The sequence below is a fragment of the Hippocampus guttulatus genome, chromosome 14 (genome assembly GCF_054856545.1).
Source record: "Hippocampus guttulatus isolate MCC_2025c chromosome 14, RoL_Hgut_1.0, whole genome shotgun sequence".
Lineage (NCBI taxonomy): Eukaryota > Metazoa > Chordata > Actinopteri > Syngnathiformes > Syngnathidae > Hippocampus > Hippocampus guttulatus.
Window position 1 is genome coordinate 16,477,907 of NC_141274.1, and position 12,880 is coordinate 16,490,786.

The window sequence follows — 12,880 nt, forward strand, 5'->3', positions numbered from 1 at the left end:
TTTGATGTTTATTCTGTGACATTTTTGTTCGAGAATAATTTTAAGGGTCTACACCCTGAGCCCGAGTCCAGAGAAAATGGCAGTTATTTTGAGGCACAAATGTTGGCGTGGCCCAATGATTAAAAAGATGGACCAGAAATAGACTTTGGTCTCTCGACCGAGGTAGAAGTCCTGTCGACAGGGGATGCAGTTTGGAGATTTGACATGAAAGATCCTGACTTTGTCAAAGAGGCGCACAACATTTCAGAAAATGTTACTCCGAGAGATGATCGTTGTCGGCAGGATTTGAACCTGCGCGGCAAGAACCCAATGGATTTCTAGTCCATCGCCTTAACCACTCGGCCACAACAACACAGTTAATTGTGCTATGGACGACATTTTTGTTGGAGAGTACTTAATTTTGAGTGCCGTGCAGGAGTCCTGAGACAATGGTGGCTATTTTGCACCACAAATGTTGGTGTGGCCCCATGGTGAAGATGATGGATGAGAAATACAGTTTGGTCTGCCGATGCAGGTTGAAGTCCTGTCGACAGGGAATGGAGTTTGCCGATTTGACATAAAACATGCTGAGGCGCTTCAAAAAAAACACAACATTTTAGAAGAATTTTCTCCAGGTTGTGATCGTTTATCGGCAGGATTTGAACCTACGCGGGAAAATCCCAATGGATTTCAAGTCCATCGGCTTAACCACTCGGCCACGACAAATGATTTGATGCTTATTCGGTGACATTTTTGTAGGAGAATAATTTTGAGGGTCTCGTTTCACCCTGAGCCCGAGTCCAGAGAAAATGGCAGTTATTTTGAGGCACAAATGTTGGCGTGGCCCAATGATTAAAATGATGGACCGGAAATGCACTTTGGTCTCTCGACCGAGGTAGAAGTCCTGTCGACAGGGAATGCAGTTTGGAGATTTGACAGGAAAGATCCTGACTCTGTCAAAGAGGCGCACAACATTTCAGAAAATGTTACTCCGAGAGATGATCGTTGTCGGCAGGATTTGAACCTGCGCGGGAAGGACCCAATGGATTTCTAGTCCATCGCCTTAACCACTCGGCCACGACAACTGATTTGATGTTTATTCGGTGACATTTTTTTAGGACAATAATTTTGAGGGTCTCGTTTCAACCTGAGCCCGAGTCCAGAGAAATTGGCAGTTATTTTGAGGCACAAATGTTGGCGTGGCCCAATGATTAAAACGATGGACCAGAAATAGACTTTGGTCTGTTGACCGAGGTAGAAGTCCTGTCGACAGGGAAATGCAGTTTGGAGATTTGACATGAAAGATCCTGACTCTGTCAAAGAGGCGCACAACATTTCAGAAAATGTTACTCCGAGAGATGATCGTTGTCGGCAGGATTTGAACCTGCGCGGCAAGAACCCAATGGATTTCTAGTCCATCGCCTTAACCACTCGGCCACAACAACACAGTTGATTTTGCTATAGACGACATTTTTGTTGGAGAGTACTTAATTTTGAGGGCCGTGCAGGAGTCCTGAGACAATGGTGGCTATTTTGCACCACAAATGTTGGTGTGGCCCCATGGTGAAGATGATAAATGAGAAATACAGTTTGGTCTGCAGACGCAGGTTGAAGTCCTGTCGACAGGGAAGGGAGTTTGGCGATTTGACATAAAACATGCTGACGCTCTTCAAAAGAAGCACAACATTTTAGAAGAATTTTCTCCAGGTGGTGATCGTTGTCGGCAGGATTTGAACCTACGCGGGAAAATCCCAATGGATTTCAAGTCCATCGCCTTAACCACTCGGCCACGACAACTGATTTGATGTTTATTCGGTGACATTTTTGTAGGAGAATAATTTTGAGGGTCTCGTTTCACCCTGAGCCAGAGTCCAGAGAAAATGGCAGTTATTTTGAGGCACAAATGTTGGCGTGGCCCAATGATTAAAATGATGGACCAGAAATGCACTTTGGTCTCTCGACCGAGGTAGAAGTCCTGTCGACAGGGAATGCAGTTTGGAGATTTGACATGAAAGATCCTGACTCTGTCAAAGAGGCGCACAACATTTCAGAAAATGTTACTCCGAGAGATGATCGTTGTCGGCAGGATTTGAACCTGCGCGGGAAGAACCCAATGGATTTCTAGTCCATCGCCTTAACCACTCGGCCACAACAACACAGTTGGTTCTGCTATAGACGACATTTTTGTTGGAGAGTACTTAATTTTGAGTGCCGTGCAGGAGTCCTGAGACAATGGTGGCTATTTTGCACCACAAATGTTGGTGTGGCCCCATGGTGAAGATGGTGGATGAGAAATACAGTTTGGTCTGCCGACGCAGGTTGAAGTCCTGTCGACAGGGAATGGAGTTTGGCAATTTGACATAAAACATGCTGACGCTCTTCAAAAGGAGCACAACATTTTAGAAGAATTTTCTCCAGGTGGTGATCGTTGTCGGCAGGATTTGAACCTACGCGTGAAAATCCCAATGGATTTCAAGTCCATCGCCTTAACCACTCGGCCACGACAACTGATTTGATGTTTATTCGGTGACATTTTTGTAGGAGAATAATTTTAAGGGTCTCGTTACACCCTGAGCCCGAGTCCACAGAAAATGGCAGTTATTTTGAGGCACAAATGTTGGTGTGGCCCAATGATTAAAATGATGGACCAGAAATAGACTTTGGTCTCTCGACCGAAGTAGAAGTCCTGTCGACAGGGAATGCAGTTTGGAGATTTGACCTGAAAGATCCTGACTCTGTCAAAGAGGCGCACAACATTTCAGAAAATGTTACTCCGAGAGATATTCGTTGTCGGCAGGATTTGAACCTGCGCGGGAAGAACCCAATGGATTTCTAGTCCATCACCTTAACCACTCGGCCACAACAACACAGTTGATTTTGCTATAGACGACATTTTTGTTAGAGAGTACTTAATTTTGAGGGCCGTGCAGGAGTCCTGAGACAATGGTGGCTATTTTGCACCACAAATGTTGGTGTGGCCCCATGGTGAAGATGATGGATGAGAAATACAGTTTGGTCTGCCGACGCAGGTTTAAGTCCTATCGACAGGGAATGGAGTTTGGCGATTTGACATAAAACATGCTGACGCTCTTCAAAAGAAGCACAACATTTTAGAAGAATTTTCTCCAGGTGGTGATCGTTGTCGGCAGGATTTGAACCTACGCGGGAAAATCCCAAAGGATATCAAGTCCATCGCCTTAACCACTCGGCCACGACAACTGATTTGATGTTTATTCTGTGACATTTTTGTAGGAGAATAATTTTAAGGGTCGTTACACCCTGAGCCCGAGTCCAGAGAAAATGGCAGTTATTTTGAGGCACAAATGTTGGCGTGGCCCAATGATTAAAATGATGGACCGGAAAAGCACTTTGGTCTCTCGACCGAAGTAGAAGTCCTGTCGACAGGGAATGCAGTTTGGAGATTTGACCTGAAAGATCCTGACTCTGTCAAAGAGGCGCACAACATTTCAGAAAATGTTACTCCGAGAGATATTCGTTGTCGGCAGGATTTGAACCTGCGCGGGAAGAACCCAATGGATTTCTAGTCCATCACCTTAACCACTCGGCCACAACAACACAGTTGATTTTGCTATAGACGACATTTTTGTTAGAGAGTACTTAATTTTGAGGGCCGTGCAGGAGTCCTGAGACAATGGTGGCTATTTTGCACCACAAATGTTGGTGTGGCCCCATGGTGAAGATGATGGATGAGAAATACAGTTTGGTCTGCCGACGCAGGTTTAAGTCCTATCGACAGGGAATGGAGTTTGGCGATTTGACATAAAACATGCTGACGCTCTTCAAAAGAAGCACAACATTTTAGAAGAATTTTCTCCAGGTGGTGATCGTTGTCGGCAGGATTTGAACCTACGCGGGAAAATCCCAAAGGATATCAAGTCCATCGCCTTAACCACTCGGCCACGACAACTGATTTGATGTTTATTCTGTGACATTTTTGTAGGAGAATAATTTTAAGGGTCGTTACACCCTGAGCCCGAGTCCAGAGAAAATGGCAGTTATTTTGAGGCACAAATGTTGGCGTGGCCCAATGATTAAAATGATGGACCGGAAAAGCACTTTGGTCTCTCGACCGAAGTAGAAGTCCTGTCGACAGGGAATGCAGTTTGGAGATTTGACCTGAAAGATCCTGACTCTGTCAAAGAGGCGCACAACATTTCAGAAAATGTTACTCCGAGAGATATTCGTTGTCGGCAGGATTTGAACCTGCGCGGGAAGAACCCAATGGATTTCTAGTCCATCGCCTTAACCACTCGGCCACAACAACACAGTTGATTTTGCTATAGACGACATTTTTGTTAGAGAGTACTTAATCTTGAGTGCCGTGCAGGAGTCCTGAGACAATGGTGGCTATTTTGCACCACAAATGTTGGTGTGGCCCCATGGTGAAGATGATGGATGAGAAATACAGTTTGGTCTGCCGACGCAGGTTTAAGTCCTATCGACAGGGAATGGAGTTTGGCGATTTGACATAAAACATGCTGACGCTCTTCAAAAGAAGCACAACATTTTAGAAGAATTTTATCCAGGTGGTGAGCGTTGTCGGCAGGATTTGAACCTACGCGGGAAAACCCAATGGATTTCAAGTCCATCACCTTAACCACTCGGCCACGACAACTGATTTGATGTTTATTCGGTGACATTTTTGTAGGAGAATAATTTTAAGGGTCTCGTTACACCCTGAGCCCGAGTCCAGAGAAAATGGCAGTTATTTTGAGGCACAAATGTTGGTGTGGCCCCATGGTGAAGATGATGGATGAGAAATACAGTTTGGTCTGCCGACACAGGTTGAAGTCCTGTCGACAGCGAATGCAGTTTGGCGATTTGACATAAAACATGCTGACGCTCTTCAAAAGAAGCACAACATTTTAGAAGAATTTTCTCCAGGTGGTGATCGTTGTCGGCAGGATTTGAACCTACGCGGGAAAATCCCAATGGATTTCAAGTCCATCGGCTTAACCACTCGGCCACGACAACTGATTTGATGTTTATTCGGTGACATTTTTGTAGGAGAATAATTTTAAGGGTCTCGTTACACCCTGAGCCCGAGTCCACAGTAAATGGCAGTTATTTTGAGGCACAAATGTTGGTGTGGCCCAATGATTAAAATGATGGACAAGAAATAGACTTTGGTCTCTCGACCGAGGTAGAAGTCCTGTCGACAGGGAATGCAGTTTGGAGATTTGACCTGAAAGATCCTGACTCTGTCAAAGAGGCGCACAACATTTCAGAAAATGTTACTCCGAGAGATATTCGTTGTCGGCAGGATTTGAACCTGCGCGGGAAGAACCCAATGGATTTCTAGTCCATCGCCTTAACCACTCGGCCACAACAACACAGTTGATTTTGCTATAGACGACATTTTTGTTGGAGAGTACTTAATTTTGAGGGCCGTGCAGGAGTCCTGAGACAATGGTGGCTATTTTGCACCACAAATGTTGGTGTGGCCCCATGGTGAAGATGATGGATGAGAAATACAGTTCGGTCTGCCGACACAGGTTGAAGTCCTGTCGACAGGGAAGGGAGTTTGGCGATTTGACATAAAACATGCTGACGCTCTTCAAAAGAAGCACAGCATTTTAGAAGAATTTTCTCCAGGTGGTGATCGGTGTCAGCAGGATTTGAACCTACGCGGGAAAATCCCAATGGATTTCAAGTCCATCGCCTTAACCACTCGGCCACGACAACTGATTTGATGTTTATTCGGTGACATTTTTGTAGGAGAATAATTTTGAGGGTCTCGTTTCACCCTGAGCCAGAGTCCAGAGAAAATGGCAGTTATTTTGAGGCACAAATGTTGGCGTGGCCCAATGATTAAAATGATGGACCAGAAATGCACTTTGGTCTCTCGACCGAGGTAGAAGTCCTGTCGACAGGGAATGCAGTTTGGAGATTTGACATGAAAGATCCTGACTCTGTCAAAGAGGCGCACAACATTTCAGAAAATGTTACTCCGAGAGATGATCGTTGTCGGCAGGATTTGAAACTGCGCGGGAAGAACCCAATGGATTTCTAGTCCATCGCCTTAACCACTCGGCCACAAAGACACAGTTCATTTTGCTATGGACGACATTTTTGTTGGAGAGTACTTAATTTTGAGGGCCGTGCAGGAGTCCTGAGACAATGGTGGCTATTTTGCACCACAAATGTTGGTGTGGCCCCATGGTGAAGATGATGGATGAGAAATACAGTTTGGTCTGCCGACGCAGGTTTAAGTCCTGTCGACAGGGAATGGAGTTTGGCGATTTGACATAAAACATGCTGACGCTCTTCAAAAGAAGCACAACATTTTAGAAGAATTTTCTCCAGGTGGTGATCGTTGTCGGCAGGATTTGAACCTACGCGGGAAAATCCCAATGGATTTCAAGTCCATCGGCTTAACCACTCGGCCACGACAACTGATTTGATGTTTATTCGGTGACATTTTTGTAGGAGAATTATTTTAAGGGTCTCGTTTCACCCTGAGCCCGAGTCCAGAGAAAATGGCAGTTATTTTGAGGCACAAATCTTGGCGTGGCCCAATGATTAAAATGATGGACCAGAAATGCACTTTGGTCTCTCGACCGAGGTAGAAGTCCTGTCGACAGGGAATGCAGTGTGGAGATTCGACATGAAAGATTCTGACTCTGTCAAAGAGGCGGCACACAATTTCAGAAAATGTTACTCCGAGAGATATTCGTTGTCGGCAGGATTTGAACCTGCGCGGGAAGAACCCAAAGGATTTTTAGTCCATCGGCTTAACCACTCGGCCACAACAACACAGCTGATTTTGCTATAGACTACATTTTTGTTGGAGAGTACTTAATTTTGAGTGCCGTGCAGGAGTTCTGAGACAATGGTGGCTATTTTGCACCACAAATGTTGGTGTGGCCCCATGGTGAAAGTGATGGATGAGAAATACAGTTTGGTCTGCCGACGCAGGTTGAAGTCCTGTCGACAGGGAAGGGAGTTTGGCGATTTGACATAAAACATGCTGACGCTCTTCAAAAGAAGCACAACATTTTAGAAGAATTTTCTCCAGGTGGTGATCGTTGTCGGCAGGATTTGAACCTACGCGGGAAAATCCCAATGGATTTCAAGTCCATCGCCTTAACCACTCGGCCACGACAAGTGATTTGATGTTTATTCAGTGACATTTTTGTAGGAGAATAATTTTGAGGGTCTCGTTTCACCCTGAGCCCGAGTCCAGAGAAAATGGCAGTTATTTTGAGGCACAAATCTTGGCGTGGCCCAATGATTAAAATGATGGACCAGAAATGCACTTTGGTCTCTCGACCGAGGTAGAAGTCCTGTCGACAGGGAATGCAGTGTGGAGATTCGACATGAAAGATCCTGACTCTGTCAAAGAGGCGCACAACATTTCAGAAAATGTTACTCCGAGAGATATTCGTTGTCGGCAGGATTTGAACCTGCGCGGAAAGAACCCAAAGGATTTTTAGTCCATCGGCTTAACCACTCGGCCACAACAACACAGTTGATTTTGCTATAGACGACATTTTTGTTGGAGAGTACTTAATTTTGAGTGCCGTGCAGGAGTTCTGAGACAATGGTGGCTATTTTGCACCACAAATGTTGGTGTGGCCCCATGGTGAAGATGATGGATGAGAAATACAGTTTGGTCTGCCGACGCAGGTTGAAGTCCTGTCGACAGGGAAGGGAGTTTGGCGATTTGACATAAAACATGCTGACGCTCTTCAAAAGAAGCACATTTTAGAAGAATTTTCTCCAGGTGGTGATCGTTGTCGGCAGGATTTGAACCTACGCGGGAAAATCCCAATGGATTTCAAGTCCATCGCCTTAACCACTCGGCCACGACAACTGATTTGATGTTTATTCGGTGACATTTTTGTAGGAGAATAATTTTGAGGGTCTCGTTTCACCCTGAGCCCGAGTCCAGAGAAAATGGCAGTTATTTTGAGGCACAAATGTTGGCGTGGCCCAATGATTAAAATGATGGACCGGAAATGCACTTTGGTCTCTCGACCGAGGTAGAAGTCCTGTCGACAGGGAATGCAGTTTGGAGATTTGACAGGAAAGATCCGGACTCTGTCAAAGAGGCGCACAACATTTCAGAAAATGTTACTCCGAGAGATGATCGTTGTCGGCAGGATTTGAACCTGCGCGGGAAGAACCCAATGGATTTCTAGTCCATCGCCTTAACCACTCGGCCACGACAACTGATTTGATGTTTATTCGGTGACATTTTTGTAGGAGAATAATTTTGAGGGTCTCGTTTCACCCTGAGCCAGAGTCCAGAGAAAATGGCAGTTATTTTGAGGCACAAATGTTGGCGTGGCCCAATGATTAAAATGATGGACCAGAAATGCACTTTGGTCTCTCGACCGAGGTAGAAGTCCTGTCGACAGGGAATGCAGTTTGGAGATTTGACATGAAAGATCCTGACTCTGTCAAAGAGGCGCACAACATTTCAGAAAATGTTACTCCGAGAGATGATCGTTGTCGGCAGGATTTGAACCTGCGCGGGAAGAACCCAATGGATTTCTAGTCCATCGCCTTAACCACTCGGCCACAACAACACAGTTGGTTCTGCTATAGACGACATTTTTGTTGGAGAGTACTTAATTTTGAGTGCCGTGCAGGAGTCCTGAGACAATGGTGGCTATTTTGCACCACAAATGTTGGTGTGGCCCCATGGTGAAGATGGTGGATGAGAAATACAGTTTGGTCTGCCGACGCAGGTTGAAGTCCTGTCGACAGGGAATGGAGTTTGGCAATTTGACATAAAACATGCTGACGCTCTTCAAAAGGAGCACAACATTTTAGAAGAATTTTCTCCAGGTGGTGATCGTTGTCGGCAGGATTTGAACCTACGCGTGAAAATCCCAATGGATTTCAAGTCCATCGCCTTAACCACTCGGCCACGACAACTGATTTGATGTTTATTCGGTGACATTTTTGTAGGAGAATAATTTTAAGGGTCTCGTTACACCCTGAGCCCGAGTCCACAGAAAATGGCAGTTATTTTGAGGCACAAATGTTGGTGTGGCCCAATGATTAAAATGATGGACCAGAAATAGACTTTGGTCTCTCGACCGAAGTAGAAGTCCTGTCGACAGGGAATGCAGTTTGGAGATTTGACCTGAAAGATCCTGACTCTGTCAAAGAGGCGCACAACATTTCAGAAAATGTTACTCCAAGAGATATTCGTTGTCGGCAGGATTTGAACCTGCGCGGGAAGAACCCAATGGATTTCTAGTCCATCGCCTTAACCACTCGGCCACAACAACACAGTTGATTTTGCTATAGACGACATTTTTGTTAGAGAGTACTTAATTTTGAGGGCCGTGCAGGAGTCCTGAGACAATGGTGGCTATTTTGCACCACAAATGTTGGTGTGGCCCCATGGTGAAGATGATGGATGAGAAATACAGTTTGGTCTGCCGACGCAGGTTTAAGTCCTATCGACAGGGAATGGAGTTTGGCGATTTGACATAAAACATGCTGACGCTCTTCAAAAGAAGCACAACATTTTAGAAGAATTTTCTCCAGGTGGTGATCGTTGTCGGCAGGATTTGAACCTACGCGGGAAAATCCCAATGGATATCAAGTCCATCGCCTTAATCACTCGGCCACGACAACTGATTTGATGTTTATTCGGTGACATTTTTGTAGGAGAATAATTTTAAGGGTCTCGTTACACCCTGAGCCCGATTCCACAGAAAATGGCAGTTATTTTGAGGCACAAATGTTGGTGTGGCCCAATGATTAAAATGATGGACAAGAAATAGACTTTGGTCTCTCGACCGAGGTAGAAGTCCTGTCGACAGGGAATGCAGTTTGGAGATTTGACCTGAAAGATCCTGACTCTGTCAAAGAGGCGCACAACATTTCAGAAAATGTTACTCCGAGAGATGATTTTTGTCAGCAGGATTTGAACCTGGGCGGGAAGAACCCAATGGATTTCTAGTCCATCGCCTTAACCACTCGGCCACAACAACACAGTTGATTTTGCTATAGACGACATTTTTGTTGGAGAGTACTTAATTTTGAGGGCCGTGCAGGAGTCCTGAGACAATGGTGGCTATTTTGCACCACAAATGTTGGTGTGGCCCCATGGTGAAGATGATGGATGAGAAATACAGTTCGGTCTGCCGACACAGGTTGAAGTCCTGTCGACAGGGAAGGGAGTTTGGCGATTTGACATAAAACATGCTGACGCTCTTCAAAAGAAGCACAGCATTTTAGAAGAATTTTCTCCAGGTGGTGATCGGTGTCAGCAGGATTTGAACCTACGCGGGAAAATCCCAATGGATTTCAAGTCCATCGCCTTAACCACTCGGCCACGACAACTGATTTGATGTTTATTCGGTGACATTTTTGTAGGAGAATAATTTTGAGGGTCTCGTTTCACCCTGAGCCAGAGTCCAGAGAAAATGGCAGTTATTTTGAGGCACAAATGTTGGCGTGGCCCAATGATTAAAATGATGGACCAGAAATGCACTTTGGTCTCTCGACCGAGGTAGAAGTCCTGTCGACAGGGAATGCAGTTTGGAGATTTGACATGAAAGATCCTGACTCTGTCAAAGAGGCGCACAACATTTCAGAAAATGTTACTCCGAGAGATGATCGTTGTCGGCAGGATTTGAACCTGCGCGGGAAGAACCCAATGGATTTCTAGTCCATCGCCTTAACCACTCGGCCACAAAGACACAGTTCATTTTGCTATGGACGACATTTTTGTTGGAGAGTACTTAATTTTGAGGGCCGTGCAGGAGTCCTGAGACAATGGTGGCTATTTTGCACCACAAATGTTGGTGTGGCCCCATGGTGAAGATGATGGATGAGAAATACAGTTTGGTCTGCCGACGCAGGTTTAAGTCCTGTCGACAGGGAATGGAGTTTGGCGATTTGACATAAAACATGCTGACGCTCTTCAAAAGAAGCACAACATTTTAGAAGAATTTTCTCCAGGTGGTGATCGTTGTCGGCAGGATTTGAACCTACGCGGGAAAATCCCAATGGATTTCAAGTCCATCGGCTTAACCACTCGGCCACGACAACTGATTTGATGTTTATTCGGTGACATTTTTGTAGGAGAATTATTTTAAGGGTCTCGTTTCACCCTGAGCCCGAGTCCAGAGAAAATGGCAGTTATTTTGAGGCACAAATCTTGGCGTGGCCCAATGATTAAAATGATGGACCAGAAATGCACTTTGGTCTCTCGACCGAGGTAGAAGTCCTGTCGACAGGGAATGCAGTGTGGAGATTCGACATGAAAGATTCTGACTCTGTCAAAGAGGCGGCACACAATTTCAGAAAATGTTACTCCGAGAGATATTCGTTGTCGGCAGGATTTGAACCTGCGCGGGAAGAACCCAAAGGATTTTTAGTCCATCGGCTTAACCACTCGGCCACAACAACACAGCTGATTTTGCTATAGACTACATTTTTGTTGGAGAGTACTTAATTTTGAGTGCCGTGCAGGAGTTCTGAGACAATGGTGGCTATTTTGCACCACAAATGTTGGTGTGGCCCCATGGTGAAAGTGATGGATGAGAAATACAGTTTGGTCTGCCGACGCAGGTTGAAGTCCTGTCGACAGGGAAGGGAGTTTGGCGATTTGACATAAAACATGCTGACGCTCTTCAAAAGAAGCACAACATTTTAGAAGAATTTTCTCCAGGTGGTGATCGTTGTCGGCAGGATTTGAACCTACGCGGGAAAATCCCAATGGATTTCAAGTCCATCGCCTTAACCACTCGGCCACGACAAGTGATTTGATGTTTATTCAGTGACATTTTTGTAGGAGAATAATTTTGAGGGTCTCGTTTCACCCTGAGCCCGAGTCCAGAGAAAATGGCAGTTATTTTGAGGCACAAATCTTGGCGTGGCCCAATGATTAAAATGATGGACCAGAAATGCACTTTGGTCTCTCGACCGAGGTAGAAGTCCTGTCGACAGGGAATGCAGTGTGGAGATTCGACATGAAAGATCCTGACTCTGTCAAAGAGGCGCACAACATTTCAGAAAATGTTACTCCGAGAGATATTCGTTGTCGGCAGGATTTGAACCTGCGCGGAAAGAACCCAAAGGATTTTTAGTCCATCGGCTTAACCACTCGGCCACAACAACACAGTTGATTTTGCTATAGACGACATTTTTGTTGGAGAGTACTTAATTTTGAGTGCCGTGCAGGAGTTCTGAGACAATGGTGGCTATTTTGCACCACAAATGTTGGTGTGGCCCCATGGTGAAGATGATGGATGAGAAATACAGTTTGGTCTGCCGACGCAGGTTGAAGTCCTGTCGACAGGGAAGGGAGTTTGGCGATTTGACATAAAACATGCTGACGCTCTTCAAAAGAAGCACATTTTAGAAGAATTTTCTCCAGGTGGTGATCGTTGTCGGCAGGATTTGAACCTACGCGGGAAAATCCCAATGGATTTCAAGTCCATCGCCTTAACCACTCGGCCACGACAACTGATTTGATGTTTATTCGGTGACATTTTTGTAGGAGAATAATTTTGAGGGTCTCGTTTCACCCTGAGCCCGAGTCCAGAGAAAATGGCAGTTATTTTGAGGCACAAATGTTGGCGTGGCCCAATGATTAAAATGATGGACCGGAAATGCACTTTGGTCTCTCGACCGAGGTAGAAGTCCTGTCGACAGGGAATGCAGTTTGGAGATTTGACAGGAAAGATCCGGACTCTGTCAAAGAGGCGCACAACATTTCAGAAAATGTTACTCCGAGAGATGATCGTTGTCGGCAGGATTTGAACCTGCGCGGGAAGAACCCAATGGATTTCTAGTCCATCGCCTTAACCACTCGGCCACGACAACTGATTTGATGTTTATTCGGTGACATTTTTGTAGGAGAATAATTTTGAGGGTCTCGTTTCACCCTGAGCCAGAGTCCAGAGAA

The 12,880-nt window shown here is 45.4% G+C and overlaps 27 non-coding genes across 27 annotated transcripts; all 27 read right to left on the bottom strand.

Moving 5' to 3' along the window:
• Nucleotides 1-270: 270 nt before the first annotated feature.
• trnas-aga (transfer RNA serine (anticodon AGA)) lies at nucleotides 271-352 on the bottom strand. Its single transcript has one exon. It is a non-coding gene; the product is annotated as a tRNA-Ser (tRNA).
• A 630-nt stretch (nucleotides 353-982) lies between these two features.
• On the bottom strand, nucleotides 983-1,064 carry trnas-aga (transfer RNA serine (anticodon AGA)). The gene has a single exon. It is a non-coding gene; the product is annotated as a tRNA-Ser (tRNA).
• Nucleotides 1,065-1,342: 278 nt separating this feature from the next.
• Nucleotides 1,343-1,424, bottom strand: trnas-aga (transfer RNA serine (anticodon AGA)). The gene has a single exon. It is a non-coding gene; the product is annotated as a tRNA-Ser (tRNA).
• Nucleotides 1,425-1,694: 270 nt separating this feature from the next.
• Nucleotides 1,695-1,776, bottom strand: trnas-uga (transfer RNA serine (anticodon UGA)). The gene has a single exon. It is a non-coding gene; the product is annotated as a tRNA-Ser (tRNA).
• A 277-nt stretch (nucleotides 1,777-2,053) lies between these two features.
• On the bottom strand, nucleotides 2,054-2,135 carry trnas-aga (transfer RNA serine (anticodon AGA)). Its single transcript has one exon. It is a non-coding gene; the product is annotated as a tRNA-Ser (tRNA).
• Nucleotides 2,136-2,405: 270 nt separating this feature from the next.
• Nucleotides 2,406-2,487, bottom strand: trnas-uga (transfer RNA serine (anticodon UGA)). The gene has a single exon. It is a non-coding gene; the product is annotated as a tRNA-Ser (tRNA).
• Nucleotides 2,488-2,764: 277 nt separating this feature from the next.
• On the bottom strand, nucleotides 2,765-2,846 carry trnas-aga (transfer RNA serine (anticodon AGA)). The gene has a single exon. It is a non-coding gene; the product is annotated as a tRNA-Ser (tRNA).
• A 627-nt stretch (nucleotides 2,847-3,473) lies between these two features.
• On the bottom strand, nucleotides 3,474-3,555 carry trnas-aga (transfer RNA serine (anticodon AGA)). Its single transcript has one exon. It is a non-coding gene; the product is annotated as a tRNA-Ser (tRNA).
• Nucleotides 3,556-4,182: 627 nt separating this feature from the next.
• Nucleotides 4,183-4,264, bottom strand: trnas-aga (transfer RNA serine (anticodon AGA)). Its single transcript has one exon. It is a non-coding gene; the product is annotated as a tRNA-Ser (tRNA).
• Nucleotides 4,265-4,534: 270 nt separating this feature from the next.
• Nucleotides 4,535-4,615, bottom strand: trnas-uga (transfer RNA serine (anticodon UGA)). The gene has a single exon. It is a non-coding gene; the product is annotated as a tRNA-Ser (tRNA).
• Nucleotides 4,616-4,892: 277 nt separating this feature from the next.
• Nucleotides 4,893-4,974, bottom strand: trnas-uga (transfer RNA serine (anticodon UGA)). Its single transcript has one exon. It is a non-coding gene; the product is annotated as a tRNA-Ser (tRNA).
• Nucleotides 4,975-5,251: 277 nt separating this feature from the next.
• Nucleotides 5,252-5,333, bottom strand: trnas-aga (transfer RNA serine (anticodon AGA)). Its single transcript has one exon. It is a non-coding gene; the product is annotated as a tRNA-Ser (tRNA).
• A 981-nt stretch (nucleotides 5,334-6,314) lies between these two features.
• trnas-uga (transfer RNA serine (anticodon UGA)) lies at nucleotides 6,315-6,396 on the bottom strand. The gene has a single exon. It is a non-coding gene; the product is annotated as a tRNA-Ser (tRNA).
• A 278-nt stretch (nucleotides 6,397-6,674) lies between these two features.
• Nucleotides 6,675-6,756, bottom strand: trnaf-aaa (transfer RNA phenylalanine (anticodon AAA)). Its single transcript has one exon. It is a non-coding gene; the product is annotated as a tRNA-Phe (tRNA).
• Nucleotides 6,757-7,026: 270 nt separating this feature from the next.
• Nucleotides 7,027-7,108, bottom strand: trnas-uga (transfer RNA serine (anticodon UGA)). Its single transcript has one exon. It is a non-coding gene; the product is annotated as a tRNA-Ser (tRNA).
• Nucleotides 7,109-7,385: 277 nt separating this feature from the next.
• Nucleotides 7,386-7,467, bottom strand: trnaf-aaa (transfer RNA phenylalanine (anticodon AAA)). Its single transcript has one exon. It is a non-coding gene; the product is annotated as a tRNA-Phe (tRNA).
• Nucleotides 7,468-7,734: 267 nt separating this feature from the next.
• trnas-uga (transfer RNA serine (anticodon UGA)) lies at nucleotides 7,735-7,816 on the bottom strand. Its single transcript has one exon. It is a non-coding gene; the product is annotated as a tRNA-Ser (tRNA).
• Nucleotides 7,817-8,093: 277 nt separating this feature from the next.
• Nucleotides 8,094-8,175, bottom strand: trnas-aga (transfer RNA serine (anticodon AGA)). The gene has a single exon. It is a non-coding gene; the product is annotated as a tRNA-Ser (tRNA).
• A 277-nt stretch (nucleotides 8,176-8,452) lies between these two features.
• Nucleotides 8,453-8,534, bottom strand: trnas-aga (transfer RNA serine (anticodon AGA)). The gene has a single exon. It is a non-coding gene; the product is annotated as a tRNA-Ser (tRNA).
• Nucleotides 8,535-8,804: 270 nt separating this feature from the next.
• On the bottom strand, nucleotides 8,805-8,886 carry trnas-uga (transfer RNA serine (anticodon UGA)). Its single transcript has one exon. It is a non-coding gene; the product is annotated as a tRNA-Ser (tRNA).
• Nucleotides 8,887-9,163: 277 nt separating this feature from the next.
• Nucleotides 9,164-9,245, bottom strand: trnas-aga (transfer RNA serine (anticodon AGA)). Its single transcript has one exon. It is a non-coding gene; the product is annotated as a tRNA-Ser (tRNA).
• A 1,692-nt stretch (nucleotides 9,246-10,937) lies between these two features.
• On the bottom strand, nucleotides 10,938-11,019 carry trnas-uga (transfer RNA serine (anticodon UGA)). Its single transcript has one exon. It is a non-coding gene; the product is annotated as a tRNA-Ser (tRNA).
• Nucleotides 11,020-11,297: 278 nt separating this feature from the next.
• On the bottom strand, nucleotides 11,298-11,379 carry trnaf-aaa (transfer RNA phenylalanine (anticodon AAA)). The gene has a single exon. It is a non-coding gene; the product is annotated as a tRNA-Phe (tRNA).
• Nucleotides 11,380-11,649: 270 nt separating this feature from the next.
• trnas-uga (transfer RNA serine (anticodon UGA)) lies at nucleotides 11,650-11,731 on the bottom strand. The gene has a single exon. It is a non-coding gene; the product is annotated as a tRNA-Ser (tRNA).
• A 277-nt stretch (nucleotides 11,732-12,008) lies between these two features.
• On the bottom strand, nucleotides 12,009-12,090 carry trnaf-aaa (transfer RNA phenylalanine (anticodon AAA)). The gene has a single exon. It is a non-coding gene; the product is annotated as a tRNA-Phe (tRNA).
• A 267-nt stretch (nucleotides 12,091-12,357) lies between these two features.
• trnas-uga (transfer RNA serine (anticodon UGA)) lies at nucleotides 12,358-12,439 on the bottom strand. Its single transcript has one exon. It is a non-coding gene; the product is annotated as a tRNA-Ser (tRNA).
• Nucleotides 12,440-12,716: 277 nt separating this feature from the next.
• On the bottom strand, nucleotides 12,717-12,798 carry trnas-aga (transfer RNA serine (anticodon AGA)). The gene has a single exon. It is a non-coding gene; the product is annotated as a tRNA-Ser (tRNA).
• Between the last annotated feature and the right edge of the window lie 82 nt (nucleotides 12,799-12,880).